Source organism: Peromyscus californicus, unplaced genomic scaffold (assembly GCF_007827085.1).
Source record: "Peromyscus californicus insignis strain IS unplaced genomic scaffold, ASM782708v3 Scaffold_11__1_contigs__length_118956290, whole genome shotgun sequence".
Lineage (NCBI taxonomy): Eukaryota > Metazoa > Chordata > Mammalia > Rodentia > Cricetidae > Peromyscus > Peromyscus californicus.
Window position 1 is genome coordinate 77,849,061 of NW_026294402.1, and position 24,354 is coordinate 77,873,414.

At 41.7% G+C, this 24,354-nt stretch overlaps 1 long non-coding RNA gene across 1 annotated transcript in view; it reads left to right on the forward strand.

Moving 5' to 3' along the window:
- Window positions 1–20,976, forward strand: part of LOC128096175 (uncharacterized) — a 93,804-nt gene extending 72,828 nt beyond the window's left edge. The window contains exons 6-7 of the long non-coding RNA XR_008213555.1: window positions 7,900–7,972; window positions 15,548–20,976. This is a non-coding gene — a long non-coding RNA (uncharacterized LOC128096175). The remainder of the gene's footprint in view (window positions 1–7,899; window positions 7,973–15,547) is intronic.
- The last annotated feature ends 3,378 nt before the right edge of the window (window positions 20,977–24,354 follow it).

Below are 24,354 nucleotides of genomic sequence, written 5' to 3' on the forward strand. Positions count from 1 at the left end.
AGGAACTTTCAATCAAACTTAACCTGTGCTGTTCAGACTTGTAAATTATTTTTCTTGCTAACATGCTCAGAAAAAAATAAATCTGCCTCCTGAGTCTTAACAAGTCTTCTTGATTTTTAATATTGGCATGCTTTTCTAGTGCTAGGATCAATCATTTCTCAAAAAAAAAGTTTCCAGTGTGTCATAATACTTAGCTTAAACGATGATTAACTCCACCTAAGGCATTTCCCCTATATTCTGTAATCATTGATGGGAGCTGATGCTAATTCTACCTTTTAGAAATACTGAATGGAACATTTCTAAAGTATGTTGGAGATAATCCCAACATGCATCTTATACTCAGGCACTCCAATTTCTCTCTTTTTTTTTTTTTTTTTTTTTGGTTTTTCGAGACAGGGTTCAATTTCTCTCTCTTACTATTTATTTTCTTGAGCATTCCAGCTGTTAACCTTAAATCTAATTCTTGCATGTCAGCCCCTGTCAACGCAAGCTTTAATCCTTTTAATGTTAACGTCCCTCCATCTCGAAGCTGCTTAGTAACAACAGATGGAATCCATCCCCAGCCCTGCGGGCATGATTTGCGATCATGCACACGTGTGTGCATGCCTACTGGACCTTCCCTGCAGCAGCACTTGATGGAGAAAATAATTTTGGGTGGGGAGAGACCAGACGAACCCATCCAAAGTGCTCTGCATAGAGGATTAGCAAAGGCTTAAATGGTGGTGGCACCAGGACAGCGCTGGACAGTGTCATCAAGTGCTGTAATTTTGCTCTTCAAGCATAATAGCCAAAGGCTCACACTTAGCATGGAGGTGTCAAAACCAGCCAGCCGGGGAGCCTCAAATCCATAGTCCAGTATTTTGCTGGTGGAGTGGTGGTGTGACATCACTTGCTTTCATCCATCTTTTGAGGAAAGCGGGATTTCCAAACAGTTTGAGAGGACAACTTTGTGTAGTCAGTCTTCTCCATCCACCTTTATGTGGGTCCTGGGGATGAAACTCAAGTTCTCAAGCTTGCGTGGTAAGTGCCTTCACCCTCTGAGCCCGTTTATTGGCAGGGGCCAGTGAGGATCCCAATTCCTGATACTGAAGTACTGAAATATTACCCCAAAAAGGGAATAAAATTAAAGAGACAGGGAAGGGGGGAGAATGGAAGGGAATGTGAATTATATGTAACAATATAAAGTGATTCTTTAGAGGGAAATGTAGACACAGACATTGTAAAGAGGCTTCTAGCCAAATTGGTGATGTAGAAAAAAAAACAGTCACAAATCACAAAACACTCTCAACAGAAAAGCTGACAAAACAGTAAATAAAAAAAAAAAAAAAAAGAAATGCATTATCTCAGCTGGAGAAACTAGAGAGTGGGGAGCTTATTTCCTGGGAATAATTGTTTGAAAGAAGCTTAATACAAGATATTTTTCAGTGTTCAGAAGAAGAAGGGAACACCACACTTCTGTGTTTATACTGTGGAGTCCGTGCTGGCAGTTTGCACAATCTGACCTGCATTTGCTTCAGATCCCCTCTGAAACCTTTCCTGATTGCTCTCCCCTGAAGGCCATACAGGACTAAACATGACGTTTGATACAGCTTTAATCCTGGGCATTTTCAGTAATATTCTTCCTTAGGAAATAAGCTACTCTGGGGTAAAGAAAACAATGTTACGTTTTTATTTTATTTTTTAGCTAAATGCAGCAGAACATGATTTGAACAAACGAGTATTTTATTTTATGTTTTCCATTAATTATTGGCTTCTTAAAAATGGACATTTAACTATGAAGTTGAAAATGTTTCGTCATACTCTTTTTAATTTTTATTTTATGTGCATTGGTACTTTGCCTGCATGTGTGCCTTTGAGGGTGCTGGATTTCCTGGAACTGAAGTTACAGACAGTCGTGAGCTGCCATATGGGAGTTGGGGAGCCCCCTGCCACACTCTTTCAAACGTGTACTTGTTATTTCTTTCATTTGCTTAAGACGTACTCTCTTCCTAAAATCTGATCATTTTGCACACTGCATCTAATAGAAAATGGCAATGATCCCGTTTTCGGTTGGCATTTGGAGACATTCACTATAAACATGCAGAATTCTTCATTACTGTGTTACTGTAGCAAAGCTAATTGTTCCAGCGAAAAGTCACGAGCACCTTTGAAAAGTCACGAGCACCTTGCCTCAGAATGCTTCCACATCAGTACTGGTTGTCTAAAGTTGACAGGTATGTGGTCAGAAAACATGAGAGAGCGGAAAAAAAAAAACCTATACCGATCTTCTAGACACAATTGACTCTTACATACCAAAAAATAATTTTCTAAGTGAAAAGAATAAGAATTTTTGTTTGTTTGTTTTTGCTCGCTTAACTTTGTTGTGTTTGGAAATCCCATTTTCCCATCAAAAGATGGGAAAAGCAAACGGTGTCGCTCCATCAGCAAGACTCTGGCCTAGAGATTGGAGGCTCCCTGGCTGGCTGGTTTGGACACCTCCATGCCAAGTGTGAGCCTTTGGCTATTACATTTGAATCTTTTTCGCTAAGGAGCAAAATGACAGCACTTGACGGTATTCTCCAACACTGCCCTGGTGCCGCTACCCTTTAAGCCAGCCTTTTCTAATCCTGTATCCAGAGCGCTTTGGATGGGTTCATCTGGTCCCTCCCCACCCAAAATTCTCTTTTCCTGGCATACACGCTCCCCCTATAATAATAAAATAATCTGGAATAATCCATACTGATTTCTTTATTTTTTTCTCCCTGTATACATTCCTTTACTTGCAAAGAGAATGATAAAGATCAGATTAACGCTTATTGATTGTAGACACTGTTCGCTGACAAAGGGGAGAAGAGCAGAACTAGTGCATTTCCAAGAAGACAAGGTTCCCTTGTGATGGATTTAGAAACAAAGCCCCCGGCTGACTTCCTAGGCTCGCAGTCATTAGATCAATCGTTTGAGACTGAAAATGTACAATGTTGATTACAAGCCCCACCCTGACAGATGGGCTTTGAGCAAAGGTTCCCAATTCATGGTTCTGAGAAGGTAAGAGTTAAAAGGAGGGAAATCTTTGAGGGTTTACCTTGAGCTCCAGGGATTTGGAAACAGGGCAGAAGTTCTGAAGATGAAAGGAAATTTGATTTTGTGCTGAGTTATGAGTTTTGAAAGAAATTAGAATTGCAATTTTGTTCTGTTATAGATACACGGATTCACAGCCTAAATTAGTAATGTTCTTTACACTGTTGACTTTCTTTAAATTTTACTGTTATCTTTTAAGGTCATCATGAAAAAGTATTTCTACACCTAGGTCAGTTGTGAAGACCCGCCTTGAGGTCCATTTGTAATATCGGAGACCTGTAAAGCCCAGCAGTAGCCAACAGTGCACAGCACTTGTGAACAGGTGGTCTAAAGGGCAGGCCACTGCTTTCACTCTCAGTCACAGGACAGAAAGGGGTCCATCCCTGTGGTCACACTTAGTTTATTCATGTGCAAGGGCACCAATATCCTACCATCAGGGCACTTTGGACTCTCTTACCCTACTTCTGAGAGAGGTCACATTGAATCAGCTCTCCCCACACACTACAATATTTTCATGTCTGCCTGGAACCAATGTCTGCCTGGAACCATTTGTTATCCTTGACTGTGACTCACTCACTGGTAATACCTCAGTGCAGGTTAAGTAAACTTGTCCAAGCTCAGCCAATTAATGTGATTGCAGTCTACTGGTTGGAGTTCCTCAGAACCACCTGCCCTGCTGTCAAAAGGGCATACTCTATGTCTATGGTTACCAAACAAAAACCTGATTAACCTGATTTCCCTGTGAGTGCCTGATTTCCTTCAGACGTATGTTTCTGGAAAGTCACAGCAGACCTTTGATAAAACCTGGTTACTGCCGGGGCGGTGGTGGCGCACGCCTTTAATCCCAGCACTCGGGAGGCAGAGCCAGGCGAATCTCTGTGAGTTCGAGGCCAGCCTGGGCTACCACGTGAGTTCCAGGACAGGCGCAAAGCTACACAGAGAAACCCTGTCTCGAAAAACCAAAAAAAAAAAAAAAAAAAAAAAAAAACTGGCTACCTGAGGGCTGCTGAGCAGGCTCAGTGGGTAAAGGTGCTTGCTGAGAAATCCTAAACCTCGTGATTTCTAGCCCTAGAACTCAGGTGGAAGGGGACAGTGGACTCCCTAAAGTTGTCCTCTGCCCTTCACGTATGTTCCATGGGCAACACACACACACACACACACACACACACACACACACACACACACACACACACACACACCACTAATGATAAATAAACAAATTTAAAAAAATTTAAATGATAAATTGAACCCATATACTTACTTCTGTCTTCTCCCAGGAAGAAGCCCAAGGACAGAATGGAACTGGGGTGAGGAGTGGCGAAGTCTTCAGGACACAGGGAGAGGGCGGGGGAGATAGAGGACTCTGAATGTGTCCTGTGAATGTGACACTGGTGGATGTGTGTTCGTGATTCAGGAGATCCTGTCAGTCATTGGTAATTGTGTGTGCGTGTGTGTATGTGTGTGTATGTGTATGTGTGTATAGGTTGGAGATGCTCATTAATTAGCTTAGATCTAGGGATTGTGGACCTCATCATTTAGAAGTGGGGTCCAGATGGGTCAAAAGCAATAATCAATTGAAAGTTTGCTTTTAAAAGACCTGTTTTTACTTTTATTCCCTTCTGAAATTCCACTCAAATGACGGCTGAGGCTTCTGTTTGTTTTATTTTAAGGAATAGGTTCAAAATAAACTTAAACCCAAAAGGCCTCTTCTTGGGAACTTTTTTTTCATTTTTATTTAGATAAATAGCATATTTTAAATGTTTTAATTTTCTAGTTACTTCTTGATATTTTATGACAATGTTACTGGTTATCACTTATTAATCTTGTAGCTGGTGACTTAGCTAAAATATTCCTAGCCTAATTCCAGTGTTTTTCTACCTTGGGAATAATTCCTTCAGTGCTTCCACTATTATCCCTGAATAATAATAGAAATAATTTACTCTCCAGTCCTACAGCTCCCCCTTTCTAATTACCCTATAATCACTCCAGAGTTGAACATAAATAGCTATGTTGGGGATTATTACGATGCCTTACTAGTTGGCTCTAAATTCTTTTCACACCTATTTTGGTCAAAGAAATTCTTGTTAATAACTTGTTCCCTGAGAATGTGTCTCTAAAATGATTACTAAATGTTATCAACTATTTTTTTCTGTAACATACTGAAATTATGTGTCCTTCTTTCATACGTCAATAAGCTCCAGATTTCTAATGTTAAATTAACTTCTATTTTTAGAATAGGCCCCACTTTGTGGTGGTCTCTTGCCTTTTCTATATATGAGGAGCTCAATTAACTATTGTTTTGGTATGGCTGTGTACATGTTTGTGATTGACATGTAGGCACACAGGGTACACATGTATATGGAGGACAGAGGTTGACTTTGGGTGTCTTCCTTAGTTACTCGTGAACTTGGAGCTCACCGATGTAGCTGGCCTGGTTTACCAGCAAGCCCCAGGATGACTCATAGTACATTCCACCACTGACATTTCAGGCAAGTGCCTATATGCCCACTCTTTTATACAGGTGTTGGGAAGCAAACTACGGTCCTTATGATTGGTCCGTAAGCACTTTACTAACTGAGCCAAATGCCCAGACTCCTAATTAGCATTTAAACAGCCTTTATTCATTCATTCATCTATTCATTTTTGCTTTTATATTAATGATTTTCTGGGCTTTGCCCTTATCTTTCCCTCTTCTTGACTCTGATAACAAATGAGATTAGATAAACAACAGATCCGATGGGGCTCTCTCTTCTGCTACTGAAATTTCAGGTTTGGAGTTCTCTTTCTTTACCTACGTCTTGCACTCTCCTGAGAAGCCGTCTGGTTCCATTGTCCCTGAAAGGGGAATTATGAGGTGCTGTGCTTGCTGTCTCAAGACCAATTTTGAGTCCATTTGGGAAACTTTTCATGTATTTTGTTCATTCCAGAGAACTTACCAAGTGAGTTATTTTGAAGTTACTTATATATCCCTTTGTCGTTTGTGATCTCTGCCTACTTATCAGCTGTACCTTTTTCCATTCTGAGTGTATCTATTTTTGCATTCTCTTTCTTTTCTTAGCCAGACTCACCCCCTCACCCCCAATCCAAGGTCACTGGTCTCACAGAACCACTGTTGGTTTTGCTGATCCAAAAGTATGTGGAGTTTTTTGTTTGTTTGTTCTTGTTATTTTACGTCATTCTTTTTTGCTCTTGTGTTTATTATCATCTTACTCCTGTATCTTCAAGATCTGTGTTGCTCTTCTCTTTCTGGTGTTTTCAGATAAGTGCATGGGCTTGGAGTTTTGCTTATTTTCTCATGTAAGCATTTTCAGTTTTAAGTTTCTCTGCAGGTCTTTGGGCTATCTGCCAAAGGGTTAACAGGGTCATGTCGTTGTTAATGTATGGCAACTTCTACAGAGATCCATGCTGACTTGCATTCCTGATTGCTTGTTTCCATATATGCTAATCAGTTTTTTAAACTATCATTTCACAAATTTATGAGAAAAAAGTTGAAGCCTGCATTTAAAGTGCATCTCTTCATTAACCACAGGACCGAGGTTATTGCTAACTGGGGCCTGGTTTCTAGGAGCTTAGTGGCAGGGCACTAAGCTTGTTCGAGGACTTGGGTACAATCCCAAGTCTATAAAAAGAAACAAACTAAAACAAAACTTCCATTTCTAATTTGGGCTTTCCAGGCAATATGCATTTCTGTGGGAAACCCATGGGCATATGGTTTGTGCTAACAGAGCTTGAAGGGAATTTTTCTTGACTTCTGTTGCATCCATAGAGAAGGATGAGATGGGCACCTTGATTTTCTGGGTTACATTTGCTATGGATTCTCCCCTTGAGGATAGCATGCTTCAAGTGAACCTTGTTTCACCATGTTCCAGATCCTACCTTCTTTTCTACTGTGATCCCTGGCTTTGGCTTCTGTTGGTCACACAAGGCCAACTGTGGTGATTTTATTTGTGCTGAAATGTGATATTTTATTTGTATGTTAATAAATAAAGTTTGCCTGGAGATCAGAGGTCATAGCCACAGACAGAAGTCAGGCAGTGGTAACACACACCTTTAATCAGATCACATGGCAGGCAGAGTCTGTGTGTTCAAGGACACAGCCAAGCATGGTGTCAAATGCCTTTAATCCCAGTACCAACCATAGAGACCTTGAGGTCTGTATAGACAGTCAGTGATGAGGAAGTGATGTGGCTGGGTTAAGAGCCAATGAGAAGGCAGAACAGCAAGGTAATAAAGGCACAGGTTAGACAGGAAGAGGCTCTCTTGGGAAGCTATGGCGAGGTGGTGAGCTAAGGTTAGTTGGTGGCTATTGCTCTGATCTCTACGGCTTGCGCCTCCGTATTTGGCTCTGTTTCTTGCTTAATAAGACTGTTTAGAAATTCATCTACAGCCAACTAAAACTCAAACCTGGCATAACCATTGGAAGCACCTTAAGGATAATGCCAGCTCTAGGGTTCAGCTGATTTTCAAGAACTCACATTTTCTTATTGTGCCCCCCCCAACCCCAGTCTCACTTCTTGATGTCCAGCTCAGCTACATTTTAAAAAAGTGTTTTGAAATCACTTGTTCTCTGGTACCTTTATTTTCTTTTCAAGATTTATATCTTTTATTTGTAGGAGTGTATGTGTGCAGGGGTGTGCGCATGTGTGCAAAAGTCACATGTGTGCAGATGCCTGCAGAGACCTGAAAATGGTTTTGGATCCCTGGAGCTGGAGTTCAGGGAGTAGTGACCCACCTAATATTGATGTTTGGAACAAAACTTGGGTCATTTACGAGATCAGGAAGTGGTTGTAGTCACTGAGCAATCTCTTCAGTCCAGTGTACTGTCTTCCTTGTTTCTGACAGGAATTCTGTGCATTCATCGTCTAGCACACTTCTGGAAAATAGCCGAGTTTATGACACTTCATAAAATACCCAGGTAAGTTTGCCATAAATAACAAATACACAATTAGAAACTCTAGAAATGCAGTGATTTTCTTTTATTTTAGCTTGGTTTGACCTCACACTTCAATTACCTCATCAAAGCCACAGAGCATCTCTGTCCCTGTTCTTTGCCTTTTATGTCAACTTCAGTCCTAAACTGTGTCTCTCCCCGGCTTTGTCACAAAATGTCCCCAAACACCGAGGCAAAAACAGTTATTCAAGTCCAAACAAGGTTCTTGTTTTGGTTACATTACTATAGCTGTGATAAAACACCAGGACCAAGGCAACTTAGGAAAGAAGGCATTTAATCTGGGGCTTACATTTCAGAGGGTTAGAGTCCATGACTATCGTGACAGGGAACACAGAAGCAGGCAGGCAGGCACGGCCTATGATGTGGCTGTGAGCTTACATCCTGAGACACAGCCAGGAGCGTGATTGACATTGGGAATGGCACAAGTCTTTTTATACCTCTGAGTCCACCTCCAGGAACACACCTCCTCTAACAAGGCCACACTTCCCAATCCTTCCCAAACAGTTCCACCAACCAAGGACCAAGTATTCAAACACATGAGGCCATGGGGCCACAGTCATTCAAACACCGTGGTTCTCTAACCTCAAACTCTGTTTTGGAAATAAATTATCATTCAGTTTGTCTTTCTCAGTGTTGATAGGCTGGACATGTTATCAGGAACAAAACAACCATGTAACAGTATGATATGATACTGAGAACAAAATGTGGCCTACTGGGAAATTAAATTTCTCCACTGTCTTGTGACTAGTTCTTCTAAATATAGAACTGGACTAAAGTTGGATTAAAGTATTTATATTTGGGAGCATCTGTTGTCCATTATGAAATGGAATAAAGCTAAATATTGACTGCACTGAAGGGATTCAAGGCTGAATTCTGCACCATCTATTTCACAGTGAAATACGGGCTCGGAAACACGTGCAGAAGAAAATAATGGTTTTCTAATTTCGCAGGAGAAGAATAGAACTTACAAGGTTAGGTTTCAGGTCACTGTCCATTGTTGTTGAGACGGTCTCACTGTGTGACCCAGGCCTGAGATCTTCTGGTCTCAGCTTCCCTGACACTGGTATTACAGGTGTGTGCCGCCACGCTCCGCCTCTGTTAATCTTTCCATTTTTGAATTTAATATGTAGCCCAAAGTACATGTTTACATTGTGCAGTGCACTTGTGATTTAGTTCTGATCAGCAGAACTAAGGGATGTTTTCAGGGCTAGACAGGGAGATGGCTCAGTGGTGTACTGTTTGTTTCCCAGAATGCATGTAGGCAGCTTACAACTACCTGTAACTCGAGCTCTGTGGGATCTGATGCCTTCACACACACACACACACACACAGACACACATGCACACACACACACAGAGAGAGAGAGAGAGAGAGAGAGAGAGAGAGAGAGAGAGAGAGAGGAATGCACACACACACATGCACACATAAATGAAAAAAAAAAAGGCTGTCTGGTTCTGTTTCTGGCAGTGAAATGTTCTGTACTTGGGTTATGCACACAATTTTGCACTTGTATCCTCAATGCTTTTGATTTTTGAACATCTGACTAAAGGCAAATGTTGAGGGATTCTTCATATATTATGCCTCGTCTCTTTTGTTGGGGTGGGAGAATGCCGGGCAACTTGAAGCAGCCCCTCTGAGAATCTTCATTTGCTGAGGTCAGAGGCCTGGAATGAAGCGGCAGGAAGTGGGGCAGGAAGGGGTTGTTCACTCAGGGAGAAAGTGAGAGTCTGTTGATTCCAGCGAGCAGGACGAGAGCCCGGTGTAGGGAGAGCGAGGCCAGAGAAACAGCCTGGCTTCTGCTGGCTTCCTTGATGGTTCTGAGTAGCTTGAGGGGTGGAGGCTTACCACACACCTCTGTGACCATCCCCCATGCTTCACTGCAAAGGAGCTCTCCCTCCAGACAGCCAGTCCGCACTCGGCTTCTGGAGGGGGCAGTGCCTAGTTGGCAGAGTGGTGAAAAATATGTCCTGGGTTCCGTATGGCTAATTATACACCAGTGTTTACAAGGGAGAGGTCCCTGATTCCGATTCCTGCAGCAACTGGCCCGGGCTCTAAAATACACGCTTTGATTACCCTTTTATCTTAGCGTGAAGAGTTGGAACTGGCATTTATTAGTCATAAAGTTATTCATTCCATTTAAACCCAACCGCAGTGCGTTCAGCTTCCTAACCTGCCGTGGCAGCGGGTTTCGCAGGTTGGCTAAATGTAGCACAAAGTAATAGTTTCTTCCACTCGCTCTAAATTTATCAGCCATTAATTCCACCAGATGACATTTTATTCTTCAGTGACATTATGGAACATTCAGTTCTCTGGCTGAGAGTACAAACAAAGCGCCCTGTCAGGCTCTCAGGCACTAAATAATCTCCACTTTCCCTTTGAATATGTGAGCCCCGTTTGATTGACTTGGAGAAAACCTGAAGTCTGTCTTTGTATTTAAATTGTACTCTTTTCTCCCAGTCTTTCGGGAATCGTTTCAAATGTGTCTTTATTATTAAAGTTTTCAAGTGCCCCAGTTGGTGTGAGCAGGATTGATTTGTGGGACCGGTGTGCTGTGGCCTCCTGAAAAGTATCAAGTGTCTTGGGAAGATGCCTCGCAATAAATTGTTGGTGGCCATCAGTTCATCCAGGCAGCAGGTGACAAGACATACAGCGTGATTTTAGAGCAATCGAGTTGGCTTTGTGTCCGCCAACACCTCCCTCTCCGACCAGTTTCTTCCTCCACACGCCCTGATTTACGAAATCCCTCTGAAGGGTCTCAGTTCCTCTGATCATCATTCCAACTAAAACTCCCTCAGAGAGAGGTGTGTTATTTAAGCTACTGTCAGTTAGCTTTCCCTGGGCATAGATTATGATGATGTAGTATACCCTTTTTCTTTTAAATCTGTTGTTTTCCGATCTTGTCCCAGAGAACCCTAAAATTCCAAGGCAGTATTTCAGAGACAGCAGAAGGAACTCATTGGGGCTGGCTTTGAATCGGAGGCCCTGCCATGACCTGCTGGAGGTTTCTTCCCGTACACAATTGTTTGTGAAGAGAAGCTTCTACCTTATCATGATTAGTTTTGCATCTCTGTGCTAAGCACTCAAGCTAATAGTGCCTATAGCATGAACGAATTCGGGGTGGGCCACGGGTGCTTTTCTGCCATCTACCCTGAGTAACTCCACATTCTCCCATGTAGCCATCACCCCGACATAGGCATGCTTTCCAGCAGTTCATTACCTCCCCAATCCCCAGTACAGTTCTTGTCCTTGCTCCACAATCAAGAAAAAAAAAAAAAAAAAAAAAAAAAACAACAAAAAAAACCCCTGGGAGTAGAAATAAAAGGAACTATTCAAATGCTTCGACCACTTTCTAAAATGCAGCATTGGTCTCCTGGGAGCTTTGGGATAGATTTTCTCAGTAGGTGAAAAGTATGGGTTATACTGTAAAATCAAGCATAGTAAGAGATCTGGGAGAGTGGGGACTTTAAAAACACGGTAGACAATGGGAAGTCACTTGTTACTAACAAACATAAGGGAAACGTAGATTTGGGACTGATAAAAAGTTGGGCATAAATTGGAACAATTTAGTTATCATCCAAACAGAAAGTGAAGAAAAATTATAACAACTGGGGGAAACAATTTTTTTAGCTTTGAAGGATTTGATAAAGATTTAATTGCACAAATTAAAAAATGTTTAAAAGCGCCGGGCGGTGGTGGCGCACGCCTTTAATCCCAGCACTCGGGAGGCAGAGCCAGGCGGATCTCTGTGAGTTCGAGGCCAGCCTGGACTACCAAGTGAGTTCCAGGAAAGGCGCAAAGCTACACAGAGAAACCCTGTCTCGAAAAACAAAAAAAAAAAAAAAAAAAAAAAAAAAATGTTTAAAAGCAAAAAAAAAAGCAGCAAAACTAAAGTTAAAAAGTAATAAATAAATTTTAGGGAGAACTATAAAATTTGTTTATGGATTGATTGTATAATGTAAATAGGTATCCTACTAAGTCAGATTCAAACAACAGACATCAACTGTAGCTAATTTACACACACAAACCCTTGTTGGAATTGTATAATATAGATTTAAAATAAAGAATAGTATTTAAAATAGGTCTTGGTATGAATGAAAATCAGGAGACATATATCAGTCTGGAAAACACTAGTTTCTGGGAATACTTTCAGAAAACTTCAGCTATTGTGATGTGGCTTTGAGCATTTTTTATTCTAGTTTCATTTTTCTGAAAATTCAAGTTCCAAGGAGTATCTAAATGACCAGAAAAGCCAGGTGGCGGTGGCGCATGCCTTTAATCCCAGCACTCGGGAGACAGAGCCAGGCTGATCTCTATGAGTTCAAGGCCAGCCTGGTCTTGAACTCAGAGTAAGATCCAGGACAGGCACCAAAACTACACAGAGAAACCCTGTCTCGAAAAACAAAAAACAAACAAACAAACAAAAAACCAAAAATTCTAAATGGCCAAAAAATACAGGCGTACACTATGCTCTTCCAGTCCAGCTAGCCCTCAGAAGAAGATGACAGTTTTGGAAGGATGGTCTATGCATCATGGGAAAGGACTCTCTGCAGGCAAAATAAACAAGGGTCTACCACATGTCCCCTTCGTATTTAAGAAAATATCCTGAGAAGAAGGAGCAGTCGGTAAATGGAGAACAGGAACTGATGTTGCGTAGACAAGGCAGTGTAAGACAATATGGACTTGGAAGCACTCAAACGAGAACAAAATTGAAATGAACATGAAGGGAAGCATTAAAAAAAAAACTTAAAAACTGGAAGCATAATTCTTTTTCAAACAGTAAGCACAGAATTGTCATATGATCCACTTCTTGGTGTTTGCCCAATGGATCTGAAGGTAGAGGGTCTGTTCGTAGCAGCATGGTTCACAATGACTATACGGTGGGGGAACTATCCAAGGCCAAGGGAGTGTGTGAAGGAAACGTGTATACAGACAATGGAGATTTTTTTTTAGCCATGGTAAGGAAGGAGATGCTGACAGATGCCACAGCATGGATGATCCTTGAAAACATTTCACAAAGACAAATACTGTATGATCCCGTGTATGTGCTGTGGCTGGAATAGGTGCCAGACACAGAGGAACAGACATTGCCAAAGGCTGAAAGCGGGGGAGGTTATTGTTTAACGAGCATGGAGTTTCTGTTTGGGATGATGACAAATTTATAGAAATGGACAACAACAATCATTATACAAGAGCTTGGAATTATACACTTAAAAGGGTTAAAAGGGTAAATTTTGTGTTGCATACAGCTTACCATAATCTTCGGTAATTTCTCACTTCTTAAGGTAAGATTGCATTTAGTACATTTATAAACTGAGAATGGCAATCTAAGTTGATGTATTTTAGAAAAATATAGGGTAATTTTTACAAAAAGTTCAAAATGTTCCTATTGTTTGACTTTTGTTTGTTTTTGCTTTTTCAAGATGGGGTTTCTCTGTGTAGCCCTGGTTGTCCTAGAACTCGCTCTGTAGACCAGGCTGGCTTCAGACTCAGAGATCTGCCTGCCTTTGTCTCCTGAGTACTAAGATTAAAGGCGTGCACCATCAGTGCCAACTTTTAACTTTTAAATTAACTTTTATTGTTAAATTTTTCTTGAATCATAAAAGTGGTAATACTTAGCATTAAACTAAATTAAATATACTAACCTTTTAAAATATCTGACAAAAGAGATAAAACTCTTTAAGTATTTGTAGCAGAAATTATAAGAACAGTTAGAAAAGCAGTATTCTTGTTGACTTGTTACTCTTCACTGATAAAACCAAGGCTACTTAAATGGTACCCATATATCATCCAGACTTACAATAGAAATCAACTTGGAAAAAAAACCCTCAGTAATAAAACTACATGCATTCTTTTAGTCTGGAAGAGCCTGGGGATTTTTATAATGCGGTCACATTATAAAATGCACATTTTACAGAGCAATGGAAAGGAAAAATAAATTGTGAAATCAAGTGGGAAAGGGTTTTACAGATAATATTGGCATAAAAGAAGACAGGACAATAAAAAGGAGGAAATCTCAGAAAAAAAAAATCGAGATATAAAAGTCTTCAAGGAAAAGAACTCCCCACAAGAAGGCAGAGAAGAGTATCGGTGTGGTAAAAAGCCTTAGCAGGCAGGGCTGTATGTCGGATCACAGAAAATTACACAGGACACCTAACAACACTGCTTCTACATTATTAGGGATCGAAGACAGTAGAGAAATGTGGACTCCAATCTCTCTCTCTTCCAGTGCTGTGCTGGGATACGGGGTAACTCACAGACAAGGCAAGGTCTGTACCACTGAGAGAAAATAATTTCAAATGACAGTTGAAAACAAAGTATGAATCTCACATCCCTGAAGTTTTTCATTATTGTGTTGGGTACAGTTGATTTCTTTCCTAGATACAAATAATGGATTCCTTCTGAAGGAATCTTAGCTGCCACATGATAAGATTTCTCTTTCCTCTTGAGCAAGCCCAAGTCTTGGGAAAAGATTTACTCAACTAGCATGACAAGGAAACCTGGAGCCTGCTAACGGGGACTGCCTGGCTCTGGAGTCCACATCTGTTGTGGTATCAACATCAGGGACTCAGCTGTAATCCTGTCCTGTGCCAATGCGTCCGACATCCAGTGCCTTGACCTTCTCTAGGTCTGCTTTCTGCTATCATCTTCAAGGAACTTGTATCCATTTATCTCCATCTTTGCTACGGAAGTCGATCTGTGTACCTTGGGTAGTCAGTCCATGGCCATGTTAGTTAATGCTGGCTCTACACAGGGTTCAGTTGCGTAAGATGTAGGGCTCCTCCTTGGAGTCCTGAGTATAGTCCAGTACTGGGTCACACCCCATGAGAGACACAAGGCATGAAGACCAACTGCTTGGGTTCAAATCAGACATCAGCCCCATACTCCTGACAGAAGAAATCCATACAGACAGTTCCTGTCTGAAAGTCTTCATCCTGGGGTCAAGGGAAAAGACAAAGCAGCAATTTTCGGGTGTCCCCCAGATTCTGCTGTGGCAATCTAGCCAGTGAGGAAACTAGTTTAAAAATAGAAAACACAGAGGTTAGCAGATTTCATAGTATGTGGGTGGTTTGGGGGCATAGAAAAGATTGCTTGCCGCTGCCGGGGAGTGGGGAATTATGCCAGAAAACAGTGAAAATTGCAGTGGGAAGAAGGACAGTGTGTTCTGGAACCCTCCATGGAGGCAGACTTTTCACATCATTCAGTGTGGGAACTAATATAAAAGATGCCTTGGCAGGAAGCAGTGAAGCACAGTAAACTCTAACTGCATAAGCAGAAGGAAACGACAGTGACATTTAGCCTTATCTCACTACTAATGTGGAAACGGGTTTGTGGCAAAAAGAATCCAGACTGGGTTATTATCCATTCAGATGACACATTTAGCAATGTTTCCTACACTTAAATAGGACATCTTTTAAAATTTCTCTAGGCACCACGCAATTCAAACGGGTGAAAATAGTGTGGTCACTACACTTAGAATTTTTCTTTGTGTTTGTCTTATAGGGCAAGCCTTAAAAATTGCCTCCCCTTTTCATCTTACAGCTCAGCTTACCAAATGATACTGTTACATCTGGCTATCTGGAGGAAATTACTCAATTATGCACTCTTCGTAGCAACACCGCTGGAAAAGAATAAACATGGGAGTTTGAATCTGTGACCGACAGGGTCCACGTGGAAGCTGTTTAGAGCCATGGCCCCTGTGCTTCCCAGATGTGGGAATGGCTGCCTTCGAGCTCTCCATCTGCCTTTACTCTAAAGACTGTTTATGTAATTGTCTGGTAATTTCCTTAGCTTTTCTGATTTCCTTTGACCCCAAATTAAAGGTCTATATCTAGCTGTATATAAATATATCCTTTTGTTTCTGGGTTTTGTTACGTAAACACTCTAGGAAGCAGAAAGCAGAGAAGACACTAGTCCTGGTATGCTGGTACCTTCAGGAGGATGGCAAAACTCTTGCAATATTCACACTTGTTTGCCCTGCACTGTAAAAAGGGCTGGGCACCTTTTCCAGAGTTCTTTGGGACTTCCAACCACATCATCCCATAAAGTCCCCCCAGTATTTTCTCTACCCTTCCAACACTCAAGCAGACACTGACGCCTCCTCTACTCTCTCCAGATTCACATAAAAAGGCGAGTCAGGCCCCTGCTGGATGTTGACAGCCGATCCTTGGCAGTGCTGTGGACATTTGGTGGTGTTGCTGCTACTGTTGTCTGTAACTCTCCAGGGATGGTTTCTGTTCCTTACAGTGGGCCTTTCCATTGTCCTGATCTCATCTTTCAGGCACGCCATCTCCATGTGCTCTCTTGTTCTTACATTGTTGCTCTTAGTCACACAAATAGCTTCTCAAGTGCCATTGTGGGACCATAAGGAAGACAAGTGTTAGCTATGCATGTGGTTCTCACCTAGAGTTCCTGCAACTCCCTCTTCAATTACCACCTTGTCCAGCCGGTTACCCTTCTCTCTGTACAGTGTGGACAGTCTTCGTCCGTATAGCATGGAATTGGTCATGGGGCAGGACTGTTAATATTCCTTTTGCCATCTCTTAATTGAAAATCTCCTACCTGTTTCCCTGGAGTCCCTGCCCAGAGTTGCGTACCAGGGGATGTGAAAGGAGTGTGTGCGGCAGGGTGTGCCTCATCTTCTAGTGCTACTACTCGTGATTATCAAGACTGGTGTAGTTTTCTGTTTACACATGCCCTCAAGTTCCTGAGGGAATTATATCACAGCTGCAGGGCAAAATGTCAAAAGCCATGCCAGGGCTCAGTTAAGGGAAGAAAACAAAGAAATGGAGCCTCCCCATGACAGGGCACGCCTTCTTCCCAAACAACAACAAACGTGTTGTAGTAATCTAGCCAGAAGTCCTTTATGCAGGAAATTATAATAGCAATGATGTAGATGTTTGGAGGACCAAAAGTTAAAAGTCAGTGATTAATTTCTAAACTGGAAGGTTAATTTAGGAATATACATTTAATATATAATCAGTAAGAATTCGAATACATATTTGTGGCAAATAACATAACTGAGCATTTAAAAGTAGCCTGTGGCTGGAGAGAGAGCTGAGAAACTAGGAGCTCATATAGCTCTTTTGGAGGACCCATGTTCAGGTCCAAGTCCCCACATATGTTGGTTCAGAACTGTGGTAACTCCAGCTCCAGGGGACCCAAGGCCCTTTTCTGGACTGTGTAGACACCTGCACTGGCATGCACACATGAGCACATGCTCACAGACACACAGTTTATTGCTTATTATTTTCTTATCTATGTTTATTATTTATTAGTTTTATAATAGAAATAAATATTTTTTAAAACTATGCATCTTTTACTTTATAGTCCACACAATCTTGCTTTCCCAGCACTAAATCCTTGTCTTTTTGGTTGTGAGCCAAAGCCTTCAATGTCCAAGCCATCTCTCCAGGTCTGCACTAAATATTTGAACGGACAATAACTTTTTTCATTTATTGAAAATAGAGGTTTTTTTTTCATATGATATATTCTGATTACGGTTCCCCTCCACTGCCAGTAACTTGAGAGACTTTAACAGCTTCAGTGGGCTCTGCTCAGGTGGTGAATATGTTCCTTTACCAGCACAGTTTTCACTCCCTATAAAGAAATTAAACACCATTGAATATTAAACAGTTAATTTTTTTTGTATTTAGTAAACTTTAACATAAAACTATATTGAAAAGTCAATCTTGGAAAGCACAATTGTGGCTAAGTATACAGGTCAGTAGTGTTAAGTGTGTTCACATTTTACACAGCCAATCTCTGTAATGTTCTGATCTTACAAATCTAAATGTCCCTTTCTTTTAAGAAGTGGTCCCTCCTTCTCATTGTCCGCCTCCTTCCATGGACAGACAGGCCCTGGAAACCGTCGTTCTCCCTTCTATTTCTATGTGCGACTACTCAAGGTATCCCATGTAAACAAAGTCATGTGGTTTCAATGATTTCCATGAACTACGAGGAATTTGATGCATAAGAAATCATGTCTTATAAGTATATAATAGCCAAAACTGAGAGCCATATAGCAGAAACCATGTTGATACAGTTTGTGAAATGGGAATCTACTTGGATAGCACCTGATTACTTTTGAACTGGGGATTTTTCAAAGGGAAGTTCTGATGAAATTTGGAAAGCTCCAGTGAGGAGACAGAAGAGAGGGGAAAGCAGTTTTTTTCTTTGTGGCAATACAGCAAAGCCCCCATTTTGCACATCATAACTGCTAAACATTTCTTAGTGGAAAAAAAGTAGTCTTGTCATCCTAAAAGTTCTGGGAAGCTGCCTAATAAAGCTCTCAAAATCATTCATATTACATCTCAACAAACTAAAGTTCTAAACTATTTTTTTCCTGGTTGACCAGCTGTCTCTCAACTTTTGTTTCCTGAAGAACCCTGTTTTCTTTCCCCCAAACCTAAGAACAGTATAAAGGAAAAAGTTCTAACTTGTGAGAGAGCTTCAGTTATCTTGGGCCCTAAAGGACTTTAAGAGCAGAGTCTTGATTAGCCCCCCTCCCCAAACCTCCCTCCTTCATTCTGCCTTTCTCTATACAATATACATATGTATCTGACATTCACATACTGAATAGAGATTGCGGTCTGCCATACAGTGCTGTCAGCAAGACACCCCTTACTGTAAATGCCAAGTTGATTAAAGTTTCATTTGAAAGAATAGTAAAGCGAGTCTGACAATAGGGATTGCGCTTAGCTCGTGGTTGGAACTACTGCATAAGTCCCAGGGGAGCAGATCTATGATCCTTCAGGCTAAAATGAAAACTACTTGGTTATTGTGCTTAAGCCCTTCTCATGTGACAAGAGGAACCAACAACTCAACTACAAACGGCGTTCCAAGTGCCAGAATAAGATTGGTGAAGACAGGTAAATGAGAGCATTTCCATGCCCACGCAACATTAATGTTGGATTGGAACAGAGGCTGTGGGGATGTGGACTGTGTTTAGTGATAAACAGTGGTTCCAGAGAATACTTCACAGAAGATAAGATGAGTCATCGTCAATGTACAAAAGCCTCTGAGGTCATTTGTGGGATCTAAGTGGTAGGAGCTTGGGTAAGAACTAGGAAATGACTGATTTTTCCATTGGAAACATTTTCTTAATTGTTTCAGGGCAATTTTAACACCTCTGGAGGCCGTCATGATGATCCACTTAGAATAATGGCAATTTGCCTCTGCATATTTGACAATGCATAAATTAACTCCTTCCTTAGGATATATGTTTTCCACAATTATTACCAAGTATTTCTTTGTGTGTCTTACCTTGTTTTACTCTCTGAGAGTAAAGTTATGCTCTCTGAGAGCAACAATGCTAGCAAACCTATCTGGTATGCCCTTTAGAGCCTGATCCAGAATTTAGCAAGCTATTAACATACTGGGAGGTTAAACGAGTCACTGAACTCATTGGATTCAGTTTATAGTCATTATTTTATATCAGAAGAACCAATTTTTCTCCTATTCTCGAAGGAATTCCAAAGGTTAAACTCCTCCTGCATTTGGAAGAAGTGATGCCAACCACACACTAAGCTGGCACTTATTTAACGTTCCTGTCTTAATGCCATCCCTTAAAGAATTAAAGCACGTGGGTGGATTCATTGGAAAGTGAGAAAGAAAAGCCAGGCAGAAGAGAGAAAGCACATTTGAGCCCGACGTATTCATGAAGTGTCCAGTTTTGAGTGTCTCTTGTACTTCTAACCAGCAAAGTGCTCCTAAAGGCAAAGCGAAGTTCTTTCGTGCTGACCATATCTTTTCCTGTTCACTGTGCCTGACAGCGCAGGTGCCGTGACTTCTCCTGTGAGTGCTTGGTCATGAACTTCTCATGTTTAAAAAAAAAAAAATGCAGCTATGGGCAAAAGACCTTCAGGCTCTGCTTAACAAGGCCTTCCAGAATTGTTTAATGAGCGAATGAAAAACAACACCTGCCTTTTATGTAGTTAATGTCAAAACATTGCCATGACACATACTATTTACTTTTGCTTCATTTGTTTATTTTCTCATCCAGGAAGTAGTATACAATGATATGACAGTTGTGAGCTAGTAGATAATAATTCAGACTAAATCAGTCGCAGTCCTTGTGACTCAGAGTATCACAGCCCAGGGAAAGGACAGCTTTTGAAAAGAGTATCACAAATCCGTTAAGCATTGACAAATGTGAGAAGGAGCAGTTGCTGTGCAGCGTCCTTTGATCATCAGAACTATCCCGTTGGCAGAAATTGTGGAGCCACCCAGATCCTCAAAGGTGAGTGGCTCACCTGGAGTCACAAGACTGAAACAGAGACCACTGTGGTTGGGTCTTTTCTCTTGCAGGGGACATCCGCTCTGTCAGCCCCACATCCTCCATTATAACTCAACCCCGAGACTAGAGTTTTAAGGCTCCAACTGTCAGATGCTGTTTGTAGAGTCTGTCAGGCAGTGAAAAGGGCAGGTGAAGCGGGGTGGGGTGGAGCTGAGAATAAAGCTGTAAATTGTGACAATAGCAAAGAAATTCAGTTTTGTTGGAGCTTACCTCAGATGAGAGACCTTTTGGAAAAATATTCTTCCTAGCTCGTGCCCCCCAGTCAGACCACGTTTAAATCAGAATATGGGTAAACTACTGAAGGTATGGATGTGAACTCCAAACAGATACTGTAAAATTCAATCTTGAAAGTCATTTATTTGTGGGCTCCCTTCTCAGAAAACCTTCCTTGTAAAGCCAAAAAAAGCTTCATGGACTACAGGTTTTTTAGTTACATTTAAAATATTTTGTGACACTATATTTATACCAACAATAATTCTAATAAAATATTTACCATTTCAACTAATTTTTCCTTTTCTCTGCATTTCCTTAATAAATGATATATAAAGGTGAAAGCTTAAAATTTCCTAATTTTTATTAATTCTTGGGCTTGGTAGGTACGGAGGGTTTGCCTAACTGAAATGGTCTTGGTGTTGTGTAAGTTTACACTGGTTTTATTCGGTTCTGAAAGTGCCCAGAGCAGTAGCTGCCAATGTGGGATAAATATTTTATTATGTAGTAAATGAACAGATGTAATTTCCCTGTTTACAAATGAACAGAATACACGAAGGTCATTGAAAGAGCAGGTTCTTGTGACGAGTGTGTTCAAATCACGACACTTTGTTCACTGAAAGGCAAAACGAACAGAAACCAAAGCCAAACTGAAGCAAAGTGTTATCATATGAAACTTAGACTTCACAGGCGCCACGGTGGAAAAGCACTGAACCTCTAAATCCTAATTGCTAAATGTATTCTAATTCTTAGCGTGAAAGGGATTATTTGCTTTTCTGGTGTGTAGACACGTATTGAGCTTTGTTAAGGAATTCTAATGTGACCCAGTTATGAAAATTAGCCATATGCTACTGTGTGGAATCTACTTAATTCAAGGAAAATAAGTTGAAATAATGTTTATGAAGTACAAAGCAAGAATTATTTTGCTTACTCAGCCTAAGTGAATTGGAACCATGAATACAACTCACTGAATTTCAAAAATGGTCAAGATGTTTAATTAACCTAACTTTTGAGGAAATAGATTTATTTTACACCTAGGCCCTCTTTGCCAGTTCAGGGGTGGGGCCCGTCTACCAACCAAAGCCGCCTCTAGTGTCACACCAGCGCCTCCTCAGATGAAACCCCTCGCCATGTTGCAGCCGTCAAACCGGCATGGTTCGTGTCCTGCCAGGCCAAGAAGCAGACATGGTGAGAAAACGTGAAAACCACCCCGGGTTGAGTACCAAAAAGCTGCTCTGTTTTTTACCTCAGCATGCAAATACACTTAACACTCTTCCGTAAATAAAGGAGGGCGCTCTGACTCCGCATCCTCATCCTCCTGCGTCTGCGCCGGCATCCTCCGTTTCTCTGTGTGTCAGTCGCTGGGGCTGCCCCAGCAAAATACTACAGACAGAGTGGCTTTAAAAACATGTGTACTTCCTCCTGATCCTGGAGGCCGAAGTCTGAGATCAAGGAGTCATTAGGGTTTGTCCCTTCTCTCTTCCGACACCTTGTCGGTTGTTTCCATCCTGGTCTGTCCTCAAATGACCGTCCTTTTCATATCTATGTAGACCTTGGCGATACTAGATTCGGGCTCACCTCAGTGACCTCTTTTAAACCCACTCATTTCATTTTGTATGTGTGCTTGCCTATGCATGTGTGTGTGTGTGTGTGTGTGTGTGTGTGTGCGCGCGCGTGTGTGTGTGTGTGTGTGTGTGTGTGTGTGTGTGCGCGCGCGCGCGTCTGTGTGCATGTTCATGTGGGTGTGTATGCAAATTTGTGTGTATGTATGTACACATGTTTTCCCATGTGTGTGGAAGCCAGAAGACAACTTCAGACACCATTCCTTACACACCATCCACTTTTGGTTTTTGAGACAGGATCTCCCTTAGGCCTAGGACTCACCATGCACGCTAAGCTGGCTCTGGGATTGCAAGCACACACCACACCCAGCTTTTCTCGCGTGGGTTCTGGGGTTCAATCTCAGGTCCTCGTCCTTACAAGGCAAACCCTTTGCTGACTGAGCCACTGCCTTAGGCTGCCAATTGTTTCTTTACATATCTACCTTCAAATATAGTCACAGTCTGAAGTACAGAAGGCTGGGGGTTTCCACTAGGAATTTGGGGAAGGGTATGAGTTTGCCTGTAACACACTTGTTTCCAAACATCCTTCTTGCAGGTAAAGGTGCAGACTCCTGTAGAGAAACCAGGGCTGCACAGTCAATGTCCTGGGTCTGGTGATTCAACTAAGTCCTTAAAGGCCCAAGCTCTTCCCACTAGACATTCGCTTTTATCTTTACATTCATAACTCCCTGGTCGCATGGTAGCTACTCTACCTCCAGAAATGAAGTCCTTTCCCAACTGTGCTTAAAACAGAAAAGGAGGAAGGGCTTTTCCGCACAGACATGTTTCTCAAAGGGAAATAAACTCTTTTCTTGACGTTCCCAGCAAAGATCCTTGAGTTTTTAGCCAGAAGCAGGTCACATGGCTACCCCTGGATCAACCACTTGAAAGACAACAGGGTTCTCACGATTTCCCCAGTCCAGTCACGATTTATATCCTAGAGCCATGTATGTGGCCCCTGCCCCAAATCAAGGTTCTGTTAACAAAGGAGGAAAAGGGGCTCTGTGATGGTGAGGTGAACAAGCCATCGATAGCTGTCACAGCCACTGCCAACAACAGTCATTAATCAGCTAGAGAGACAGTTCAGCCACTGAGAGCACTTGAAGCTGTTGGACAGCCCTGGTACCTCTGTAACCGGCTATGGGTGAGGCCACAGGAAGCTGGATAAACATGGGGCTCGGGGTCCCAAAAGACTGTGGCATGGGATGACTGTTACTGCAGGCTATTCTGTCCATCAAAGCCAGTTAATGGCAGGTTATGTGTGGTTAATAAGCATTTTAAACCAAAATTATGAGAGCTTGGGAGCATTCTTGGCAATGGTTAATAAAAGCTAACCTCCTGCAGTGAGAAGGCAAACCCACAGAAGAGTCAAGCTTGGGACTGCATTAAAAGGTCCCTCATTATTCAGAGAAAGCCAAATGCCGAGCCCCAGAAAATCTGCTCTAGCAAGTCCAGGACACTAAACAGGGATGCATCAGGACCCCAGCATCTGAGAACGTTTGGTCCATTCCTGATGTCCTTGGCAGGTCAAACTGCATTGAGTCCACTGGACCTGCAGAAGTGGTCCATTCCTCATTTGTGGTGGGAGATGCCCCCTACCCCTTCACCTTGCCTTGCCTTGCAATCCTAACAAAGATGCAGGGGTCAGTTGTATCAGGAACATTTTAGGGGTACAGTGATCAGAGTCATGCCACAAGCTCTCCTCCAAAATACAAGACAAATAATTGCATATTGCTCAACCTCCTGTAACTCCAGCTCCAGCTGGTCTGATTCCATTTTCTGGCCTTTGTGAACAACTGCCCCAACACACATGCACACATATATTAATAAGTTATAAAATAATTCTTTTTTCCCCTAAGATCCATTAAGAGTGCTTAGCAATCTGGAGGTAACAAATGCAGTGATCATTTTTGCTTATCTTTCCCCCACACCGCCCCCCAGAACCTCCAAAAGGAGCTTCACATTTGCATTTGGAAGTTTAGAGGAACCAGCAAGATGTATGAAAGAAAGATACATCTTTATGTTAAATGAAATTAAAATAAGACAAATAGCTCCTCTCCATATCTTTATATGTACATATGAATACATATGCTAAAAGAAGACTATAGTTTTATTTTATATGCCCTCATTGTTAAAAATAGGAAGGCAGAGTAGCATGATGGTACACACCTTTAATCCTAGCAGAGACAGGTGGATCTCTGTGAGTTTGAGGCAATCCTGGTCTACAGAGTAAGTTCCAG